We start from the raw sequence: 22671 nt of genomic DNA on the forward strand, positions 1-22671 counted from the left end.
AATTTTCCCAATGAGAGAAGGGAGGGTTCCCCAGGGATACCAGTGGGGGTTAGGGGCACTGCAGAGGTTTTCTCTTTTAATTAACCACAGAGTGTGGGAGAAAAACAAAACGATTCAGTCCTCATGGTGAATGTTTGTGAAAGTAGGACATGATGGGGTTTACGTTGACGTGATATGCTATTGCCTCTTTTATAATGTCTAAGACTGTATTGGCCCAGTTTAAATATTGTCTTGGAATGTGAACGGCTTAATGGTTAAGGGACAAAAGCAAAAGATGTCGGAATAGTTGAGACTAGCAGATGAGGAAGTGTTTATCCTCCAGGAGACTCACCTGCTATAAGAAGAATGGGGAGATATACTGAAGCAACAGAAGGGGGTGGGTCATTGAATCTGCACCAGCCAGTTCTGCGCGTTTGAGGGGATTTCATTTTTATTTAAAAAGTTCAGAATGGGTCACTTTGAGTAAATCCACAATAGATCCTAAAGGGTTGACTGTTGAGGCAAAAGTGCACAGCTCTTGGTTAACAATGGTTATTATGGCCCAAATATATATGACACAACCCCCTTTCAAGCTCTGTATAACCAACTGTTAGTGTTAAAATGTATAAGTTACTTACCTTCGGTAACAATATATCTGGTAGAGACACAGGCCCTCATTTCGATCTCGGCTGTCTTTTGGAAAGACCGCCGAGGTACCGTCGCGCTAAAGACCGCCAGTGCAGGCGGTTTTCCATGCAGCGTATTATGACTGCTGGCAGCCCTCTGTCCTTTTTGGGACGGAGAGCCGCCAGCAGCCATACTGGCGGTCGGCGGGAAAGTGGAGGCTGCTCCACCTCCACCGCCCCGTCATCAGAACACCGCCCACCGAATTGCTGGCTGGCGGCGGAGCAGCCCCCATGGATTCCGTCCCCTCCTAGAGGATCACCGGAACAGGTAAGGTGATCGTCCGTTAGGGGAGAGGGGAGGGGGGTGGTGTGTGCATGCATGGGGGTGTAAGTGTGTATGTCTGCGTGTATGACTGTGTGCCTGCTGGAATGTTTGTTAGTATGTGTGCGAGTATGTGTGGTGGTGGTGTCTGTGTGCGTGAAGGGGGGGTGTCGAAGTGGGGGGGGTGGGGTACTACCACCTTTGGGGGTTGTAGGAGATGTGGGGGGGGAGGACTCGGTGGTGGGGGGCAGGGGGGAGACCCCTATCAGTGGCAGGGAAGGAATTCCCTAGCACTGATAGTGCCTACCGCCATGGATTTCGTGGCGGTTCCAAACCACACGAAATCCATGGCGGTATGCAGGGTCCTGATACCGCCAGCGGTCTGGTGACGGCCGCCGGGCTAGAGACCGAAGTCTCCAGCCCAGCGGTCGGAGTGGAGAAGTGGCAGATGACCATGGCGGTAACCGTCATGGTCATAATTCCATTTTTTGTTTCTTGCCGGCCTGTTGGCGTATTACCGCCACTTCTCCCCCGTCTGCCAGGGTCATAATGAGGGCGATAGTCTAGTTGCCGATCCCTTAACTTAGAATTCCTCCCAGGTGTCAGACTGGATTCAGAGATTTTTCTTCAAGCAGTACCCCTGTGCACCACCAGGTGGCATTGGTCGACTCCACAGGCTTGGTCGTCTCCGTGATGATGTCACAGTTGTATATAGGCGCCACCCGGGTGCGCTAGCGTCAGTCTCTTTTCACGACTTTTCACATCAGTAGCGTGGAGCCATGAAGACCACGGAGAATGGTGTGCCAAAAATAGGACCCTTAAAGTGAAGTTCCTTATATCTTGTATTGATGCTGTAAGTGGGTCAGTATTTTTAGATTGACAGTAATAAAAAATCTTTTCCATTTTTTAGCATACCATTGCCTAGTTGTAGGCTTGCGAGTTTGTTTGAGAACTTCCATGCATTCTAATGGAAGTTGCAAGTATCCAAGTTCTATGACTTCAGGAGCCAAATCGCTAAGTTGAGATTTGGATTTCTGATTTGTTTTATGTTTTGTGTTAACAAATCCGGTCTGTTTGGAAGTTTGGAGTGAGGTACTACTGACAGGTCTAGGAGTGTTGTGTACCAATGTTGTCGTGCTCACGTTGGGGCTATGACTATCATGGTGAGAGAGGTCTGACGTAGTATGTTCACCAGAAAGGGAAGTAGTGGGAGAGGGGGAAAAGCATAAGCAAATATCCCTGACCAGTTGATCCATAGAGCATTGCCCTTGGATAGAGGATGTGGGTGCCTGGATGAGAAGTTCTGGCATTTCATGTTTTCGCTGGTTGCGAATAGGTCTATTTCTGGTGTTCCCCACTTTTGAAAGTACTGTTGAAGTACCTGAAAGTGAATCTCCCATTCATTTATCTGTTGGTGTGTTCTGCTTGGGAGATCCGCTACATGATTGCGTATTCCTGGAATGTATTCTGCTAATAGATGAATGTGATTGTGAATTGCCTATTTCTGTATTGTTTGGGCTAGAAGGGACAGTTGAGATGAATGTGCTCCGCCTTGTTTCTTCAGGTAATACATGGTCATCATATTGTCCATTTTTATCAAGACAGTCTTGTGTTTGAGAAGCGGTTTAAACGCTTTTAGGGCACGAAACACAGCTAATAATTCTAAATGGTTAATGTGATAGTTTTTCTGTTTTGAATCCCATTCCCCTTGAATGGTAGGGCTGTTGAGATGAGCTCCCAACTTATCATTGATGCATCTGTTGTTATTGTGGTCTGAGGCACGGGGTCTTGAAATGACCGCCCCTTCATTAAACTGCTGAATTTCCACCATTGAAGGGACCTGTGCGTTTGGCAGTCTAGCAACACTAGATCTTTCAATTGACCCAGTGCTTGAGACCATTGCTGAGAGAGGCATTTTGTAGTGTCCTCGTGTTTAGTCTTGCATGCTGTACTATTGCTATGCAGGATGCCATCATTCCTAATAGTTTCATGATAAATCTTACGGTGTATTGTTGATTTGACTGCATTTGTGATATGAGATTTGGGAAATCTTGTATCCTTTGTGTATTTGGATAGGCGAAGGCTTTTTGTGTATTGAGAATAACACCTAGGTAAGGTTGCACCTGTGCTGGCTAAAGATGGAATTATTGGTAGTTGAGAGTGAACCCTAGTGTATGTAGGGTCTCTATTGTGTAATGAGTGTGTTATTCACAATGTATAAAATTGCTTGATTTTATTAGCCAATTGTCTAGATATTGAAAGACATGTATGTGTTGCCTTCTTAGGTAGGCTCCTTCTACGGCTAGACATTTTATGAATACCCTTGTAGCTGTTGTTATGCCGAATGGTAGAACTTTGAATTGATAACGTTTCCCTGCTATCACAAACCTTAGGTATTTTCTGTGAGCTGGATGTATGGGTATATGGAAATATGCATCTTTGAAGTCTAATGCAGTCATGTAATCTTGTTTTTGTACTAATGAAATGACGTCCTGCAGAGTTACCATGTGAAAGTGTTCTGACAGGATATATAGATTTAGGGATCTGAGATCTAGGATCGGCCTGAGAGTGCCATCCTTTTTCGGAATGAGAATGTATAGTGAAAATACTCCTGTTCTTTGTTGAGAATGTGGGACCAATTATATTGCCTGTTTTAGTAGTAGCAATTATGTTTCTTGTTGTAATAGAACATTGTGTTCTGGGGACAGCTTGTGATAACATGGGGGAATGTTTGGATGGGTAGAAATCAGTTCTAGGCAATAGCCATTGCAGATAATTGACAATATCCATTGGTCTGTGGTGATATTTTGCCATTGGGATTGGAATTGCTGCAGTCTGCCCTGCACAGGAGATGTGTGGGGTTGAGGGATGGTAAATAAGTCACTGTTTAGATGGGGTAGTGGCTTGTTTTGAGGCCTGGAAATTGCCTCTGGTTCTAAAGTATTGGCCTCTCTAAGAACCTCTAAATCCCCCTCTCTGGTACTGCTGTTGCCCTTGTTTTGCCTGGGAGGTAGAAGCCTTGGTGGATTGTGGTTTGAATCCTCCTTTAAATAATTGCCTATGAAAGGAGCCTCTGTAAGGTGTTGTATATAAGGCTCTCATTACTTTGGCAGTGTCTGAGTATTTTCTGAGTTCTTCTATGGCAGTGTCAACCTTAGGACCAAACAGGTGTTTTTATTGAAAGGCATATTCAGCACTGCCTGATGTATTTTTGGTTGGAACTAGAGGAACATAGCCAAGCGTGTCTGCGTATGGTGATGGCAGTATTCATGCTTCTAGTTGGTGTATCTCCAGCATCAAGGGCAGACCGTATTAAGTTGTTACTTATGGCCTGATCCTCTTCCACAATCTGTTGTGCTCTCTTTTGGTGTTCTTTTGGCAGGTGTTGTAGGAGTTCCTGCATCTCGTCCCAGTGGGCTCTATTATATCTTGCTAGCAAGGCTTGCGAGTTTGCAATTCACCATTGGTTATCAGCTTGTGTCACTACCCTCTTGCCAGCAGCATCAAATTTTCTACTCTCTTTGTCACGGGGAGGAGCATCCCCTGACGACTGGCTGTTAGCCCTCTTTCTGGCAGCACTCACTACCACTGAGTCTGGACGTACTTGGTGGGTAATGCAATCAGGGTCTGTAGGTGCATGCTTATATTTTTTGCCAATGCGTGGTGTTAGAACCCTAGCTTTGACTGGTTCAGTGAATATTTGATCTGCATGCTTAATTATGCCAGGTGGCATTGAGGCACTGATATCCTGAGTGCGTGGAGGATAGGGTGTTAAAAAAGAAAATCCTCTTCTAACGGTTCGCTGTGCATAGGCACCCCACGGTACGCTGCTGCCCTAGAAATAACCTGTGTGTATGCAGTAGTGTCTAATGGAGAAGGTTTGGAAGGGTATAAGTGTGGGTCATTTCCAGGAATAGGATCCGGATCACAGAGATCCCAAGGATCAACAGTATCACCATGAGAATATTGTGAAAGATTTAATTAAGGCTAAGGTGGTGGGCTAGTAGGTGGTGGTGAAAAAGAAAGTTGTGGTGAATGAGGGGGAGAAGTATGGATAGGTAATGGATTCTCCTTCCATTTACAAATCTTTGCTGGTGGTGGAGCAGTATCTAAATGTTCTTGGAAGGCCAACTTTCTCTTGGCCTGTAGAGAAGGTGCAGTAATTATTCTGCCAGTCGCCTTGTGGATATGAATTCTTGATGGTCTTTCATCCATGATCTCAAGGATGGGTTGGATCTTTGTGTCTTCAGAAACATGATCAGGTCTATATGACTGTTCATCAAGTTATTTTGAGCTCTGTTTAACATGGCTCAAAAGTCCTTGTTCTTCTGAATAAGAATGCTTTTTTGGCTCCGAAGATGGTAGTTTTTTTTAACCCGAAAATACAGTTGGTTGTTTTGGCTCCGAAGCAGGGCGTCGAGGCTTCGACTCCGAGGACTGAGGACACCTACTTGAGTCAGAAGTTGAGCTTTTGATGGACCTGCTCGACTCCGATATCGATGAAGGAGTGGCCATTTTCAGCGCTGAACCTGAAGGTCGGTCGACAAGTGTCTTTTTTTTCAGGTCGAACCATGGCTCTTTGGCAGTGGTGTACCCAAGGCCTTCATGAACTTTTTATGAGTAGGCGTCGGGGCATTCGTACTCACGTGCTGACCAGCAGTGATAGGCCTATCTTATTCCGATTATTCTCTGGAGTCGGTGTCTCTGATGGAAACTGCCATCTGCGCCTGTTCTATCTCCATGGTGTTGAAATATTCTGTACTCTTTGACGCCATTTCCTGTTTTCTGGCTCTCCGATCACGCTGGGGCTTTTTGGATCGAAACGATCAACAGGCCTCGCAATCCTTTTCTCTGTGATCGGGTGAAAGACACAGATTACATACAAGGTGTTGGTCTGTGCATGGAAATTTCTCGTGGCATCAGGGACAAAATCGAAATTGAGTCTGATCCATCAGGCTTCGATGTGGTAGGCCCGAACAGGCCTGAGTCGGGCGCACGCGGCCAGAAGGGCGAAATTTAGTTTGATGGTACTATCGGTTCGAGGCCAGGTGGAAAATACGATCGAAACAATACCGACGATCAAGGAAGTTTTCTAAAGTTTCCAATTTGAAATCTCGGAGCGAAAGGAAACAACTCCGAACCAGACAGCGGAAAGAAAACAATCTAACAACGGAGTCGATGCCCATGCACAGCATGACCGAGAGGAGGAGTCACTCGATCCTGTGACTCCAAAAAGACTTATTTGAAGAAAAACAACTTGTAACACTCCGAGCCCAACACTGGATGGCGGAATAGTGCACAGCATGTGTATCTGCAGCTACATATGCAAACGAACATATTGTTCCAGAAGGTAAGTAACTTGTACATCTGATAGAGACTTCTAGTTGCAGATTCCCTACCTTAGAATAGATACCCATGTAATTCCATCTCTGGTGGTGGGCTGCAAACTAAGATCACACCAAAAAGTCCTGCAGGACCAAACGGCCAAAGTAGCTGTCTGTGCGGACCTGACTGTCCAGGCAGTAATGCCTGGTGAACGTATGCAAAGACGCCCACGTTGTCGCCTGGCAGATATCCAGGACTGGAACCCCGTGTGCTAACGCAGTGGTAGCAGCAGTTGCTCTGGTAGAATGAGCGGGTAAACCCTCAGGGGGTTGCTTTTTAGCCAAAGCGTACTACATTTTGATGCAGAGGACTACCCATTGAGAGATGATCCTCTTCTGCACCACTCTTCCTTTCTTTGTAACCACATAACTGACAAAGAGTTGATCGTCCAGTCGGAAATCTTTGGTACAATTGAGGTAGAACGGCAACGCTCTTTTTGAATTCAGGTGGTGGAGTCTCACCTCCTCATGAGAGGAATGTGGGGGTGCACAAAAAGTAGGCAAGGTGATTGAATGGCCTACGGGAAAAGGTGTCACCACTTCAGAAAGGAAGTAAGTCCTTATACAAAGCACTACCTTGTCAGGATGTACTGCTAGGAATGGTCGCTTCAAAGAGAACCTGAAGCTCACTCACTCTGCGAGCAGAGGATGATGGCAATCAAGAAGGCAGTTTTAAGGGTCAAGAGCCGTAGAGGACAGTTGTGGAGTAAATCGAAAGGAGCACACATGAGGTATGTGAGGACCAAGTTCAGATCCCACTGGGACATTATGAATGGGATAGGAGGAAACGGATGTGGGAGTCCTTTGAGAAACCTCCCAACAATGGGAGATTTGAACAGAGAAGGCTGGTCTGGTAACCTTAAAACAGCAGATTTAGCAGACAAATAGCCCTTGAGGGTGCCCAGGACAGAGCCCTTCTGGGCAAGAGAGAGAATAAAGAGGAGAACCTGTGAGAGAGGTGATCAACAGACTTGTTAATACACCATGCCACAAATTTCTTCCAATGACAGGCGTATACTGTTTTGGTGGAGGGACGCCTGGCTGCCAAGATAACAACTTCGGGCAGAAGGTCGAAAGGTCAACTGCCGCTGCTCACTCTCCAATGCAAGGACGAGGAGACTGGACAGGTCGGGTGAATAACCGTCCCCTACTGCTGCAACAAAAGATCCTCCCAAAGGGGCAGTCTTATGGGAGGATCGAAGACCATGCTCAATAGCTCTGGATACCAGACTATTCATGCCCAGTCCAGAGCCACCAGGATTACTTGGGCCCGGTCCTCCCTGATCTTCTTCATAACTCTGGGCAGAAGTTGTATTGGAGGGAAGGCGTACAGGAGGCCAGAGCTCCACTTGTGACAAAAAGCATTGCCGAGCGAATGCCACCTTGGAAACTCAAGCGTGCAAAACAGCTGACATTGCGTGTTCTCTGAGGAGGTGAACAGATCTAACCAAGGCTCTTCCCATAGAGACCTTGTGCCACCTCTGGATGGAGATGCCATTCCTGATGGACTATGCATCGACGGCTGGGTTTGTCTGCTCTGACGTTCAGAGAGCCCGACAGATGTTGAACCACCAGTGAAATGCCTTGGAGTTCCAGCCATGTCCGGAGGCGAAGAGCCTCTTGACAAAGGGTCCACGACCCCACTCAACCCTGCTTGTTGCAGTACCACATGGTGGTGATGATGTAATTGAACACCTGCACCACTTTCCCTTTGAGAGAGGGAATAAATGCTCTCAATGCAAGTCGGATCGCCCACAGCTCCAAAAGTTTGATGTGGACCCTGGACTCCACCGGGGAACAGAGGCCTCGATCCCGGCCTCTCCCATGTGGTCGCCCCATCCTATGAGTGACGCATCTGTCACTACTGTGAGATTTGGTTGGGGAAGGGAGAGGGATCTGTCGTTGACCCAATCCTGATTCAACAACTACCACTGCAGATCTTTCACAGTCTCCTCTGAGATTCCCCTGATGCTGCGTCCATTGGAACTTCAGGACCCACTGCAGATCCTGCATATGCAATCTGGCATGTTGGACCAACAGGATGCAGGAGGCCATGAGGCCCAGCAGCCTCAGTCCTTCTCACCGAAATCCAGGATAGAGGCTGAAACTTCGGTATCATCCCATGAATATCCTGGGCTCACTTTTCAGGAGGATAAGCACGCCACTGCGTCCAGAACAGTTCCGATGAAAGAAAGCGTCTGAGAGGGAGTCAGGTATGACTTTGGCATGTTGTAGTAAACCCCAGTGAATGCAGGAGGTTCACCATAGTTTGGAGGTGGGAGATGACTTTGTGCCGTGTCTGCCTTCAACAGCCAGTCGTAGAGATAGGGGAAGACTGAAACCCCTAACCTGCCCAGATGAACTGCAACCACTAACATCACTTTTGTGAACACCTGAGAGGTGCTAGTAGGGCCAAAGGGGAGCACGATGAACTGAAAATGCTCGTGACCTACCACGAATCGCAAGTAACGTCTGTGGGCCGGCAGAAGGGAATGTGAAAAAAGGCAAGTCCAACACTACCATCCAGTCTCAAGGGTCCAGGGCAGAAAGGACCTGAGCTGGGGTTAGCATTTTGAACTTCTCTTTCTTGAGAAAGAGATTAAGGGACCGACGATCTAGGATAGAGTGAAGGCCCTTGTCAGGCACCAGAAAGTAGCTTTAATAACAACCACAACCTATTTCTGGCATAAGGACCCTATCTATGGCTCCCTTGGATAAAACAGCCTTGATCTCCTTGTGGGGAAGTGCCAAATAATTCTCTGATAGATGATCATATGATGGTGGCATGGTCAGAGGAGAAGTCTCGAAGGGGAGGGAGTAGACTTTCAGACAGTTTGTAACACCCACCTGCCCGTGGTAACGGATTCCCAATGGGGCAGGTGATGGCGGATCCTGCCGCCAACTGGCCCTTGATGTTCCGACGAACTAGGAAGGCTTGGAGACAGAGGCAGGGGAGTGAGTGGACTGGGTGGACCCCTGGCTCCCTGATCCACGATCTCGTAGGATCCTGCGGCCACGCAGGGGCTGTACAGCATGTGTGGGTCATGGCCAGGTGGAAAGGAATGCAGTTGGGAACCCCTACCGTAGCCACAAAAGGAGTGAAAAGCAGACTGTGTGGGTCGCAGAGCAGCTACAGAGCCAAGCGACTGAGCCGTAGCCCGGGAATCCTTAAAGCACTTAAACTTTGCTGCCTGTCTCCCATCCGTAACGGCTTGGGAGAGAACGGCTTAGGCCTCCTCTGGGACTTGAGGCAGCATTTGTGTGACCGTATTCCAGAGAGTATGGGAGTATCGGCCTGAAAGGCATGCGGTATTCACAGACCCTATACTGGTGGAAGAAAACATTTTCTTCCCCAAGTTATCCAGTCTTTTTGATTCCCTGTCCGGGAGAGTGGTAGGGTATGCACCAGAAAACGACGAAGACTGGATAACAAGGCTCTCAGGTGTAGGGTGTTGGGTCAGGAATTTTGGGTTGGTAGGTGCAGGCTGGTGACGACGGGCAACCGCCATATTCACAGGGGTCCCTGTGCCTTTTTTGGACCAGGTACCCAGAAGGACGTCCATAAGAGCTTTACTGAAGGGAAGGAGGGATGCTCAATTGGAGGCCCCAGGCTGAAGCACCTCTATCAGGAGGGTAGTCCTGACCACCACAAAAAGAAGCTTGAAGTCCAAAACATCAGCAGCCCTTCTCACCACCACTGAGTATGATGCTCCCTCCTCCATAGCCACGGTAGGGGGAGAAAGCATGACAGCATCAGGGAGGTGTCTACCCCGCTGGCGTCACCCAAATCCTGAACACAGTTCATGTCAGGGTCATGCTGGCATTCTAAAGGGTCCAGCGACCTCTCTACACTATCCCCATATCCATACACATAGCAATAGGGGTCAGGATCCACCCTGGGTCCAGCAGAGCCCATGGAAAACTAAATCGGCGTTGAGTGACAGCGTTCCGGCTCTGGGTTGTCGGGATCAGTATAGGATCGACGTCGATTGTGGGCCAAACCGATGTTGGGAGCGTAGATGTCTGTCCCGACACCGATGAAGGTCACGTTGGCATGACTGGTGCAAGGACGGATACTGAAACGGACCAAGAGGTGCCCTCTGGAGTAGGGTTAAGTCGACGACTTGGAACCCAAGGGAGCCCTCACTGATTCCAATGGGCCCAAAGGCGCTGAGGGTTGGACAGTCTGCCCAAAGATGAGGAACATGGCCTCATAAAATTCTGTGAGTTAGGCAGGGGTGGAACCTGCTCCCGGAAAGTTGGGGAGGTGTGGAACCGACCCAGATGGAAGTTCCGAAGATGGAGGCCTAGAGTGTCGAAGCTCGTTGTGTCATCCGAGCAACGGGGCAAAGTCAAAGAATGTTTGGCTTTCTCCATCATCTTCTTCTTGTGACCCGACCGTCTAGATGACTTGTACAAGGAGGAGTGGTGATGACTCTGCAACCAGTCTTCTGACCTTCCTCTCGAAGGAGATCGGGAGCGACGCAGAGTTGAGTGCCGGGACCCCATGAGCTTCAGGGACCGCTCCCTTCAAGCTTTCAGGTTCACGGCCTGACAGTAGGAGCACAACCTCAGGTCGTGGTCGCACTCCGGACACTAGAGGCAGACGTGGTGCGGATGTGCTACCGACATCATTTGGTGACAGGAGTTGCAGGTCTTGAATCCAGTCATTAGGGACATCCCTCGACGCATCGAAAACTCTTCAAAACTAACTGACAAAACTGTTGCAGTTAGTCAAAAAAATTAATAGGGGTACATTTTCTCCGGATCTACGCATAGGCTAGCGCAGAAAGAAAAGAAATGACGTTAGCGCGTCGGGGTGGCGTTTATATATGACTGCGACATCATCATAGTGACCAAAATGCTAACGATCCCAGTGGAGTCAACTAACGCCACCTGACGGCACACAGGGGGCCTGCTTGAAAAATAAATCTACAGATCCAGTCTGAAGCCTTGCAGAAATTTCAAGGTGAGGAATCTGCAACTGGAAGTCTCTATCAGGTTTCCAGTTTTGCTAGGGGGCGAGTTTAACGTATCATTAGAGCCAGTCTTGGCTAAGTCTACCACAAGAGGTACTCCCAATTCACCCAAAATGAGAACTTTGGTGAAACTGGCAATAGAAGATCTGGGCGTGGAAGATTTTGGGAGTTGGAAGTGTGACACTGGTCCGAGATTCCCCTTTCATAATAAGAAATATGACCATTATTCCAGGATCAACTTCTTTTTAGTGGATAGAAGTTTGTTTGAGAAAGTCGGGAAAGTTGGGCATGCACCTGAACACCTATCTGACCACTCTGCTGTGAGATTTCATCTTGCTTTGGATAAACTGTTTGCCAATTCTAGGTGGACGGTAAACCGTGCCGATTTTTTGGGATCAGCTGGCCATGGAGGATTTAACGCAGGATACTAGCAGTTTGTTTTTACCTTGAATCACAGCTCTGCTTCCTTACAGGTTGTTTGGGATGCTTATGAGGGGTAGGTTAATTAGGGTGGCCACTTATGCACACAGAGAAGAGAGAAAACAGATAAGAGAGCTTGAGTCTGTTATCCAAGATCTGCAGTTTGAGACTGGTATAGTTTTGGATGAACGGCAACTACTCAGGTTGAAAGGACAGATCAAGGTGGCCAGAGCTGACCTAAATACTTTTTTAGAAATCAAAAATAGAAGAAGATGGGAAAGCAGCAGACTCACGCATTACCTGTATGAAGAGGAGTGCGATAAACTTTTAGCCTGGAAAACGAAGGTAGAATAGACCTGAAATAACATAAAAACTGCTCTGAATGAACACAAGGGCTGTAATTGCACAGGGGACGGGGCGATAGAACAGGCTTTTCCCTCCTTCTTCCAGAAATTATATAAAGAGCATTTAGAGGCAACAGGCAATCAGATAAGGGAGTTCCTTGGTAAAAAATGTCCTCCCCCGTTTAGACAAAAACATGAGGCACGAGTTGGAAAATTTATATGGAGGGGGCTGTATGAAGTAATAAAGAGTTTAAAGAGGGGGAAAAAGCACCTGGTCCAGATAGTCTACCTAATTAACTTTATATCTTGCTCAAAGATGAGTTGGCTCCAACCATGTTAGAGTTACTCAACAATATTTTTATTGAAGGTCTAGAGGCACCAAAGTCTTGGAATGAGGCCATTATTTACTTAATTTTAAAACTTAAGAACCCTGCACTATGTGAATCTCATAGACCCATTTCATTATTAAATTCAGATTATAAAATCTACACTCTAAGGAAGGGGATCACTTCTTATTGAAACTTGCTCACCCAAAATACTTAAAAAAGATGAGACTAAAAATCTTGGTGGCAGCCTGTAAGCTGCCGTTTCAGGTTTGACGAGCTCTAGGTACATCTTATTACAGTAGCTTGGCCCCTAACTGGGATTTGTTGGGAACCCCTGAAGGCTTCCAGGATAAACTATCTACCCCCTTGAAGGACAAAGGATTTGTGAAGTGGGGCAAATCCAGGAAGGCCACATTTTGCTGTTTTGATCTACACTCGCTGAGCAAATTAGAGGATCTATTTCCAAATTTAAATATTATCAACTTGCAAATTGGGCAACAGCCTTACCCAAGGAAGAATAAGGGAAGGACATTTGGGAAAATAAACTGCTCCAGAAGCTTATCCACAGCAGAGAGTTTGCTCTGTGGTACTGGATGTTAATAGAGGCTGGGGAAATGACTCCTATCTTGCTTGTTGGAAAATGGGGAGAGGACCTGCTGACGCTGGATGTCATCGCCCTCTGCCAAGTATTGATGTCTATGCTTTGGTTTACAGTTAAATCTGCTTTCCTAAGCAAGAATCATCCATTCACACTGCAAAGGGCTTATTGGACCCAAAAGAAGTGAACAGCCTTAAGGAAAAACGAGAAGCACTGCCCTAGATGTGATGCAGAGAGGGCGGATGATGTCCATATGTTCTAGCAGTGTTCCATGCTCCATCAATTCTGGCAAGATGTGGGTAAGGTGCTTATGGATGCTATTAGTCCAGAAGCCAAGGTAAACCTTTCCCTAGTAAGGTTCGGGGTGTTTGATGGTAATGGACAGAGTCAATAAAATTTACAAAAATCAAAAGGTCATTATTGTTTGTATTGACTCTTTTGGCTCATCGGGAAATGTCTGAAATGGTTACTCTCTTCACCACCATCACGGCATGAATGATTGGCATCAGTCACATAAATGTATTGTTTAGAGCAGGGTGGCTTTCCCAACAAGAGGAGCAGGTTTTGGACGTTATGGGAAAACTGGTGCAATTCACAGATGTAGGCACCTCTGGCCCTGTCACAGATTGATGGTGTCCAATGATTTGGAATTCTTACAAGTCCTTTCTCTGCCAACATGCAGGATGGTTAGCCGTCCTGCTCACCGAACGATGTTGTTGGTGAAAACCTGTCTGGTCTTGTGCAGCTGGTGAGCTGACAGTGGGGTAGCGGGGGTCCCCCCTCACATGGTGATCCTCCCTAGGCCACAAACCCTGTAGTCCCCTTAGTCTTTATGAATTCACAATGAGGACACAAAAAAAAGGGTTGCAGGGCGAGAGGTCGCGCTTTGATCCTAGACCCTGTAAGCAGAAGTTGTACAGGTAAAGGGCATCTTCAGGAGAGTTTGAACCCCAGAAAATTGTGAGACATCTGACCTAATCGCTTCTGAAAGCTAATGAATTTCATTGGTGAAGCAATGAGAAGAGCTTGGGCTGTGCCTTGATGAGACAGGGAAAACTAGGAATTGACAGTGTGTGTGTCAGTTGACATCTTATACATCCCAATGTCATCACATCCTCGATGGGTGGAGTCAGAGCTGAACCTGCATGTCACCATCCTGACTGCCAGAGCGCTAATGCTGGGAAACGTTTTTCCAGATTCTGTCAAGCCTCTTAAGGATAAACGAGGAATTCCTTATTACTGGTAGAAGTCTCCTAAAAATTAATTAGAAGTTCCTATATACTTCAACAGAAGATTACATTCTTTAATATTTGTATGTGCTTATGGAACTTTGTTCATTTCTGTGTCATTTTTACTGTGGTACTCTGACAATTTACTTCATAGGATTTCTTTTATACCTCTATTGATAGGTGGTCTAACAATCTAGCACAACCAGTTGCTGGCAACCTGAATGATTAATTAGCTGAGAAAGTATGGCAAACTAGTTGGGAATTCACAAATGACAGTGTATCAATGAAGCAGACTGACAAAGACCTTGTCTAAATGTTTTTGCAAACCATTTGTCAAGGAGTTTGATGAACTTGTTTCTTCTTGTCCCATTGTCTAGAGTTGTAAGGCAACAGAATCTGTCATTTGCTTCCCACAACCCATTTTTCTAGTTGCCTCTTAGCTGAAATGTATTGAGTCATTCTGAACTAGGGAATGGTTTGGGAATAAAAAACAAGTTACTTACCTTCGATAACTCATCAAACCACACATTCTTCACCACAGAATATTCCCTTGGTGTTAGACTGGTTCCAGAAAATCTTTTGCAGTACCTCTATTAGCCAGCAGCTGGTATTGTTTGGATCCACACGGGCGTTGTCTGCATCGGAAGTGACGTTGCGGTGTCCACATAAATTACATAGCCACATAAAATCTAATGTTTAACTATAATGTAATGTCTAATGGGATCTTTAGAGTGAATAGCCCTGTTCACAGAGCAGGGAGGATGGAAGAGTTGGTGAGGAAGGAAAAGTTACATACCTGTAGCCATAGTTCTGCATCACAGAAATTTTCAATGAAGTCATAACATTAGAATAATTCTGTGCTGCCTACACAGACCCCAGAACACCTTCTTCAACATATCTTTAGATTTCATAAAATGTCTTCATAGTGTTCATCACTGGAATCATTCTCTTCACAGTTGCAGTGTAGACTATCAGTGATGCATTTTACCTTGAAATACTGTAGCAGTGTAGTACGAATAATAGAGAGAGAGAGAGTTCTCTTCGGGTCCAGGCAATTCAATCTATCCTCCTCACTGGAAGGATGAGGTGGAGTGAAAAATGTAGGCAGAGTGACTGACTGACATGAAATGGGTAACAACCTTCGGCATGAAAGAGGCATGCCTCCGAAGGACCGGTTTGTAAGGGAAAAGGCTGGTGTATGGAGGGTGAATGAGCAGAGCATGATGCTCACTGACCTTCCTGGCTGATGAATTGGCCATTGGAAAGAGCTGCAGAGAGAAGGTGTGTAGGAGCTCAAAGGGGAAACACATGAGAAATGGGAGGACCAGATTTGAGGTCCCATTGGGGTATAGAGGAAGGAGGGGAAAAGTGTTGTAAACCTTGCAAAAACCAAGTCACAACCAGTGACTTGAATAGGAAGGGTCGATCCACAAGAGCAGGAAAGCCAAAATATCTGACAGGTAACCTTTAACAGTTCCCAGTGCAAGGCCTTGCCAGGTTAAAGAATCAACAAACAAAACACCTCCAATAGAGGAGCAGAAAGGGGGTCCACACAACGTGAAGAACACAAAGGCCCACTAACTTCGAAATGGCAGGCATTTACAGTTTTAATGGAGGTCCTCAAGGACACCAAGATGACATCACAGACTTTGAGAAGGAGACTGAAAACCCTCAACCACCTCTACTCAATTTTCATGCATGATGGTTGGAGAGTGTGCAGATTTGGGTGCAGGACCTGTTGCTGCTATTGTGACAGGGGATCCTCCTTAAGGGGCAACCTGACTTGAGGACCGACGCTCATGCTCAGCAATTCAGGTTAACATACTGTCCGTGCCCAATCCGGAACGCTAGGATGATTTGGGCCCTTTCGGTCCTAATCCTCTTGAGAACTCAGGGCAAGAGAGGCACCAGCGGGAAGGCATACAGGAGTCCTCAATTCCATTAGTGACAGAAAGCATCTCGGAGAAAGATCTGCTTTAGAAACTCAAATTAATGCTGACATTGTGGTGGAAAAAAGATCAAGCCAAGGTTCCTCCCAATTTTGGAAGAGACCTCGTGCCACCTCCGGAAGTGGTCACTATCCGAAATCCGCAAGTAATCGACGGCGGAGTTTGTCCACCCTAGGATTCAGTGAGCCCACCAGGTGTTGTAACACCAGGAAGATATCCTGGAGCTCCAGTCAAGTCCAGAAGTGCAGAGCCTCCTAGTTAGAAGATCCACAACCCCACCCGCCCTGTTTGTCGCAATACTACATCAAGATGGTGCCATAAACAACTGAAACAGACTTCCCTTAATAGACGGGAGGAAAGCTTTCAATGGCAAGCAGACAGTTTTCAACTAAAAAAAGATTGATATGGAGCTGATTTTGCATCAGAGATCAGAGTCCTCTGATCTCCACCTCTCCTAGGTGGCCATCCCAAACCAAAAGTGATGCATCGGTCACTACTGTGAGCTCGGGTGGGTCTGCTGCTGACCCAATTGTGGTCTGTTAGCAAGCCACTGCAGATCTCTTGCAGTCTCCTTCGATTATCTTGACCAGGTCAGGGAGATTCCCCTGATGTTGGGCCCACTGTGACTTCAGATTCCAGTGCAGAGCCCACATTCTCCAACTGGTGTGCTTCACCAGCAGGATGCAGGAGGCCATTAGACCCAGTAGCCTCAGAGTCAATCCCACCAAAATCCAGGGCTGAGGCTGAAACATCAGGGTCATAGCCCAAATAACTTGGGCTTTCTGCTCCGGAGGCAAGGAGAAAAACTGCACTGGTTCCAGAATTACTTCCATGGCATTGAGCATCTGAGGAGTCAAGTGTGACTTTGGCATGCTGATATTGAACCCCAGCGACTGCAAAAGGTTTGCCGTTGTCTGGAGGTGGGTGACAACTCTCTGAGGTGAGCATGACTTCAGCAGCCAGTTATTAAAATAGGGGAAACCTGAAACTCTGACATCCGGAGATGACCTGCAACCACTGCCATCACTTTTGTACACACCCGAGCGGCACAGGCCAGACTGTGGGGCAGCACAGCAAACTGAAAATGCTTGTGCCCACTGCAAACAGCAGGTTATAACTGTGATTTGCAGGACGAGGAAGTGAAAATAAACATCCTGCAAGTCCAAGCACTACAATCCAGTGTTCAGGGCAAACAAGACATGTTAGGTTTTCATTCTGAATTTCTCTCTCCAAATAATGGCCCGGAAAGGGTGCATATCTAGTACAGGACAAAGTCGTCTGTCCTTTTTTCAGCATCATAAAGCAGCGGGAAGAGCAACCATGTCCTACTTCTGACAGGGGCACCCACTTTGTGGCTCGTATGACCGGATAAGCCTGCCTTTCCTGCTAGGTAGGGGAGACTGTCTTCTGTCAGCCGTTCTTGGGATGGCGGCAAAGGTAGAGGGGTTTCCAGCAATGCAAGGGCGTACACCCACTTGCTGGAGATATCTGCATCCTTCTGGGGCAGGTGGAGCCCGATCCTGCCACCAATGGGATGGCTGTGCTGGATGGAGGGTACACTAAAGAGGCTTAGAAGCTGCAGCAGCACGAGGGGTGGGAGAATGGACAGCTGAATCTGGCTCTCGCAACCTTTGGGATTGCAACCTCGCACCTTGCAAGCACGGGGCAAGCTGGTGGACTACTGGATACGGCTGGTAACGTGGACACCTATACGTGCTGGACACCACCCACAGTAGGGGTAAGAGGACTGTTGTTGAGACCAGGCAGTGAGAGAAAGCCCAGAAGACTCAGCGATGATGGGGCTGTCCCAAATGTTCTTGAGCGCAGAGTCAGCTGTGTAACCAAATAGGGAACAGCCATCAAAGGGTATGTTAATCAATGACGCTACATCCGAGAACCCAGTGGACCACAACTAAGCGTGGCAACACAGTGCCACCGTAGAGGCCATGGGACTACCTGGGGAGTTCCCGGTATCCAGTCTACACTTGATGATGAACTTCACTGCATTCTAACTGTCCACTAAGGCATGGTTGAGGATGGCTCAGCAATCCCCTAGAAGCGTGGGAAGCAGTTCCCAAACCATGTCCCACAGTGCATAAGAGTATCAAGAAGCATGCAGAGTTCACCAACCGCAAGGCTATACTGGTGAAAGAGAAAAAGCACTTCCCAAAGGTGTCCAGCCTGCCTGTCTACTGGAGTGGAAGGGAGCAATTTTGGGTTCACCTTGGTAATTGAGGTCAGCACAGGCAGGCACTCTGGGGAGGGGTGCTGGGGGAGAAAGGCTGGATCTCCTGTGGCGAGTCAGTGGCAATTGGAAATCATTAGGTGCACAGGAACCCTTGTGCAAGGTTTGGATCAACCTTCAAAGAGAAGGATGACAAGGGCTTCATTGAAATGAAGCAATGGTTCAGCCAAACCCATTCCTGGATAGAGAACCTCTTTCAAGATGTTGGTCTTGACTTTGACTGCTGGCATTTGTAGGTCAAGTGCCTTCACTGACCTGCGCATAACTGTGGTGAGGGATATGCCCTCCGACACATAGAGCCAGGAGAAAAAACATGCCAGAGTCTTTGGAGAAGTGTCAATGCCACTAGTGTCACCCAGCTACTCAAACCAGTTTTCTTCGGGCTCAGGGTTCTCTCCTCTAGGGGCCAAAACCCTTACTCCTCATCTTCTCCTTCAGGAAGGAAGTGTGTATGTAGGGGTGGAAAGTCCAAAGGCTGGATGGGCCTGGACGGCACTGGCATTGATGATGAATATCTTGGGGGCAGTGCTCGCTTGAGTCCGGGAGGAGGATGGGCTCCTCATCTATGGGCACCTGGGGTGTCGGGTATAGCGCTAGATGGAAAGGAGTTGGGGTGGAAAAAGGCATCCATGCAGCATCAATCTTGATTCGAGGGCTGATCCAGGGGCTTTGGCTAGCGTCAGTGGCAGTCCTCCCTGCAGTAACCCAGTCGGGGCACAGCTTTGTGAGACACAAAGGCATGCCAGAGGGAGTTGGTGGTCCAAAGATAGCATGCCTGGTGTCTTAGAACGCCTTCAATTGAGCAGGAGTTGCTCTAGCCCCAGGAAACTGTGCCATACATGGAGTGGGGCCAGATGCCAGCTACACAGGTGGAGTGTGGAAATGGGGCCTCAGAGCACAGGTTGGGAGGGAAAAGCAGAATAACACTGAGGCGATTACTTTCTGTCTTTCTTTGACTTGCACAACTTTAAAAAGGACACCTTGGAGTGAGAAGACAAACATCTGCAGGAACGGTCCTGAGAGCTCCCTCGGAGGCGGGACTGGGAATGGATTGCAGCCTTCTTCTGCATGCTACCAGGAGCTTCATCGACTGGTCATGAGTCACCATGGTTTACAGGGACTATTGGATGTATTTTATGATTTTATGTTGAACCTTGATCTGAAAGTAAATTACCCCAAGACTTTTGTTATGACTTGTGGCCCACGCAATACAAAGTCTAAACAATTTACTATGGGAGGGCACACCCTTACTAAGGTCAAAGAATGTTGTTATCTAGGCATGTACATGAGTTCCTCTTTGTCCTGGAAGACACACATTAATTTTAAGCTCCAACAGTTGATAAGGAACAACGAAGCAATTTTTCGCTTTTCAAATAAATTAGGTCACAGACCCCCTGCACAGTTGAAAACTCTTTACAATTCCAAATGCACTGCATCAGTCCTTTACGGGGCAGGCGTCTGGGGCTATAATAAAATACCGTCTCTTCAGAGTGTTGAAAAAAAATTCCTGCGCAGATTATTGTTGGTTCCAAAATGCACCGCAAATATCATCTGCCATGAAGAACTTGGTCAGTGCTTTTTGGAGGACAGGGTCTTTATGGCCCCACTATTGCTCTGGATCAGATGTTGGTCAAACCCTACGGCAAGTTTGGTCCAAGACTGTATCTCTGATTGTCTACATTTGGAAAATTCAAATAGGATTCCCTGGCTTATGTTTTTGCAAAACTCCTTTGAGAACCTAGGGCTTAGATACATGTTTGATGACCCTCATTTGTTAACTATAAACTTTAGGTCTGTCTTGAAGTCTACTTACTCCAAGCATATATCAGAGCTGAGATTTCATAGTTCCCTGAAATTTAAATCTTTTGATTCCTACTCTCGGATCGTGACTGTTCCATGCCTTGAACCCTATTTGACTTGGTTTTCGAGTTTTAGAACAATTTCCTTTTTAACACTTTTTAGACTTAACCTAATTCATTTTAAGGTAGCTTTCCCCGAACCATGTTTCTGGAAAAAGGATTTACCACTTTGTCCCTGTGACTCCAAATCAACTCAGGGCACTTTGCACTTTTTTCTTTTTTGCCCTTTATACGCTACTCCTAGAGGGGCTTTTATTTTACCTACGCTACGTCTTCTTAGACCCATTCATTTTAAGGAAGCCCTACTATATCTTCAGAGATTGCCTGATATTCAAATTTGTCATCATGTATTAGACTTTGTCACAGCTTCCTTAAGTATTAGGAAAAGGCCTACTCCTTTTTAAAAAATTTATGCACCTATAGTATATCATTTTAAAGCTAATATTTGTACTTTTCTGACTTTGTGATTTTTAATTATGTCTTGTATATTTATCTATGTATGTCAAGGGGTTTTAGATTGGATGCTCATGTGGTGTTTTCAGCAATGGTATTAAGTTTTATTTTTTTACTATTTATAGATCGGTAAATGTGTCTTGGTTTGTACTTTTATGGCAACTGCCGAATAAAGTTATTCGACCGACTGCGCCCATGGGGTGCATGGACTTGCATTTGGGGCAAGCCTCTGGGTCGTGGCCCAAACCTAGGCACCAAAGTCAAACTAAATGAGGATGCAACACAACATTTGTCTGTAGCAGTCCCCACAAGGTTTAAAACCTGTAATTTGTGAACAGGGATTGTCCCTGAACACACTGGGAGCAAATTCTAAAAAAAGGGTTGACCAAACAGAAATGCAGATTGTGTGCTGTCTTCTTTGAAGTTTTAACAGGACTTGGGTAGGTTTCTTTGTTGCCAGCCAACTATAACTTTTAGATTTCATTGCAGAGCCCGCATATGTCACCTAGTGCAGTCAACAAGGAGGATACAAGAGGCTAAAAGGCCAAGAAGCCTCAGAGCTACTGCCACTGAGATCTAGGACCGAAGCAAAAACATTGGGATCATATTGTGAATATCCTGGACTATTAGCAACAGAGAGACGGGCCTGAACTCTACTATATCTAGGACATCCACAATTGAAGGAAGCACCTGTGAAGGAGTCAGGCGTGACTTTGGCTCACTGATCGTGAACTCTAACGGCGTCAGAAGGTTCGTCGTTCCCTAGAGGTGGTCTATGACTGGCAGTGCTGAGCCACCTTCCACAGATAGTCATTGAGATACAGGATAACTGGCATCCCTTACCTCTGAAAGTAGGCAATGAACACTGTCATCACTTTAGTGAAAACCCGAGGAGCACTGGTGAGGCCGCAGGGAAGCACAGCAAACTGAAAATGCTCCTGGCCCACCTTGAACCACAGGTAACGTCTCTGGGGCCTGAGGACAAGTATATGAAAATACACGTTCTGAAGGACCAAGAACACGATCCTATTGCTCAGATCCAGTGCAGACAGGATCTTGGCTAGCCTGAGCAGTTTCAATTTGATGTTCCCCAGGACGGCATTCAGATGATGAAGGTCTAACAAGGCCTCAAGTTCCCACCTTTCTTCTGCACCTCTTGCAACAGAACAGACAGGTGTTCCTCTGAGATTCAGAGTGATGTTGGGGAAGGGTTGGCAGAGCAGAAAGTAATCGAAGGGCAAAGTCATGTTGAAAGGTTTGAAGGACCAATCTTTCAAACAAGATGGATCACCAACCTGGCAAAAAATGCCAGTCCCTGCCTCACAAGTGGGGGTTGTGTGCCACCAATAACAAGCTAAAGCAGGTTAGTGGCTGCTGCAGGGGAAGGAGATTAGAAGGACTAATGGTCTGGTAGGCGTGCACACTGCCTGCCAGATCCACATCTCGAGCCGCAAAAGGACTGGGGGACTACCGCAGTGGCTGGGGAGACTGATGTCAACTATACGCAAGACACCTAGAGTAGCCTCTGTTTGAGAAGAGTCAAAACACCTCTACTGGCTCTACTTTCTTTGAAAAGGTTCCAATGTAAAATCAGCTCCTTCACTGAACAGGTGTGAGCCAACAAAACAGTCAACATGAGAGCCACCTATATGTCTCCAATAATTCCTGTGGCCCGCATTAAAAAATTGCAATTGTGATAACGAGTGGGTAAATCATCCACATCCCCACCATTATCATCATCATCATCTCTCGGTGGTTAGTAAGTTCTGGTCAGAATCAGAGCCTAAAAGATAAAGGAGTCTCTAATGGAGCTTCTACCCTCGTAGAGGCAAGAGATTGGAGTGTGGCTGTATGGATACCTGTTGCACTTTAGTAATATTGTGGTGTGTCATCAGTTGGGGATCATGCTGAAGTCAGTTCAGGATCAGTCATCAGAACCAGCACCAAGTCCTTCTCCA

General features: G+C 46.7%; 1 protein-coding gene across 5 annotated transcripts in view; it reads right to left on the reverse strand.

Annotated features, from left to right (window-relative positions):
- CLASP1 (cytoplasmic linker associated protein 1) overlaps positions 1–22671 on the reverse strand; it is a 1131138-nt gene that overhangs the window by 126097 nt on the left and 982370 nt on the right. The gene's annotated exons all lie outside the window — the stretch shown is intronic.

The sequence above is a fragment of the Pleurodeles waltl genome, chromosome 3_1 (assembly GCF_031143425.1).
Source record: "Pleurodeles waltl isolate 20211129_DDA chromosome 3_1, aPleWal1.hap1.20221129, whole genome shotgun sequence".
NCBI lineage: Eukaryota > Metazoa > Chordata > Amphibia > Caudata > Salamandridae > Pleurodeles > Pleurodeles waltl.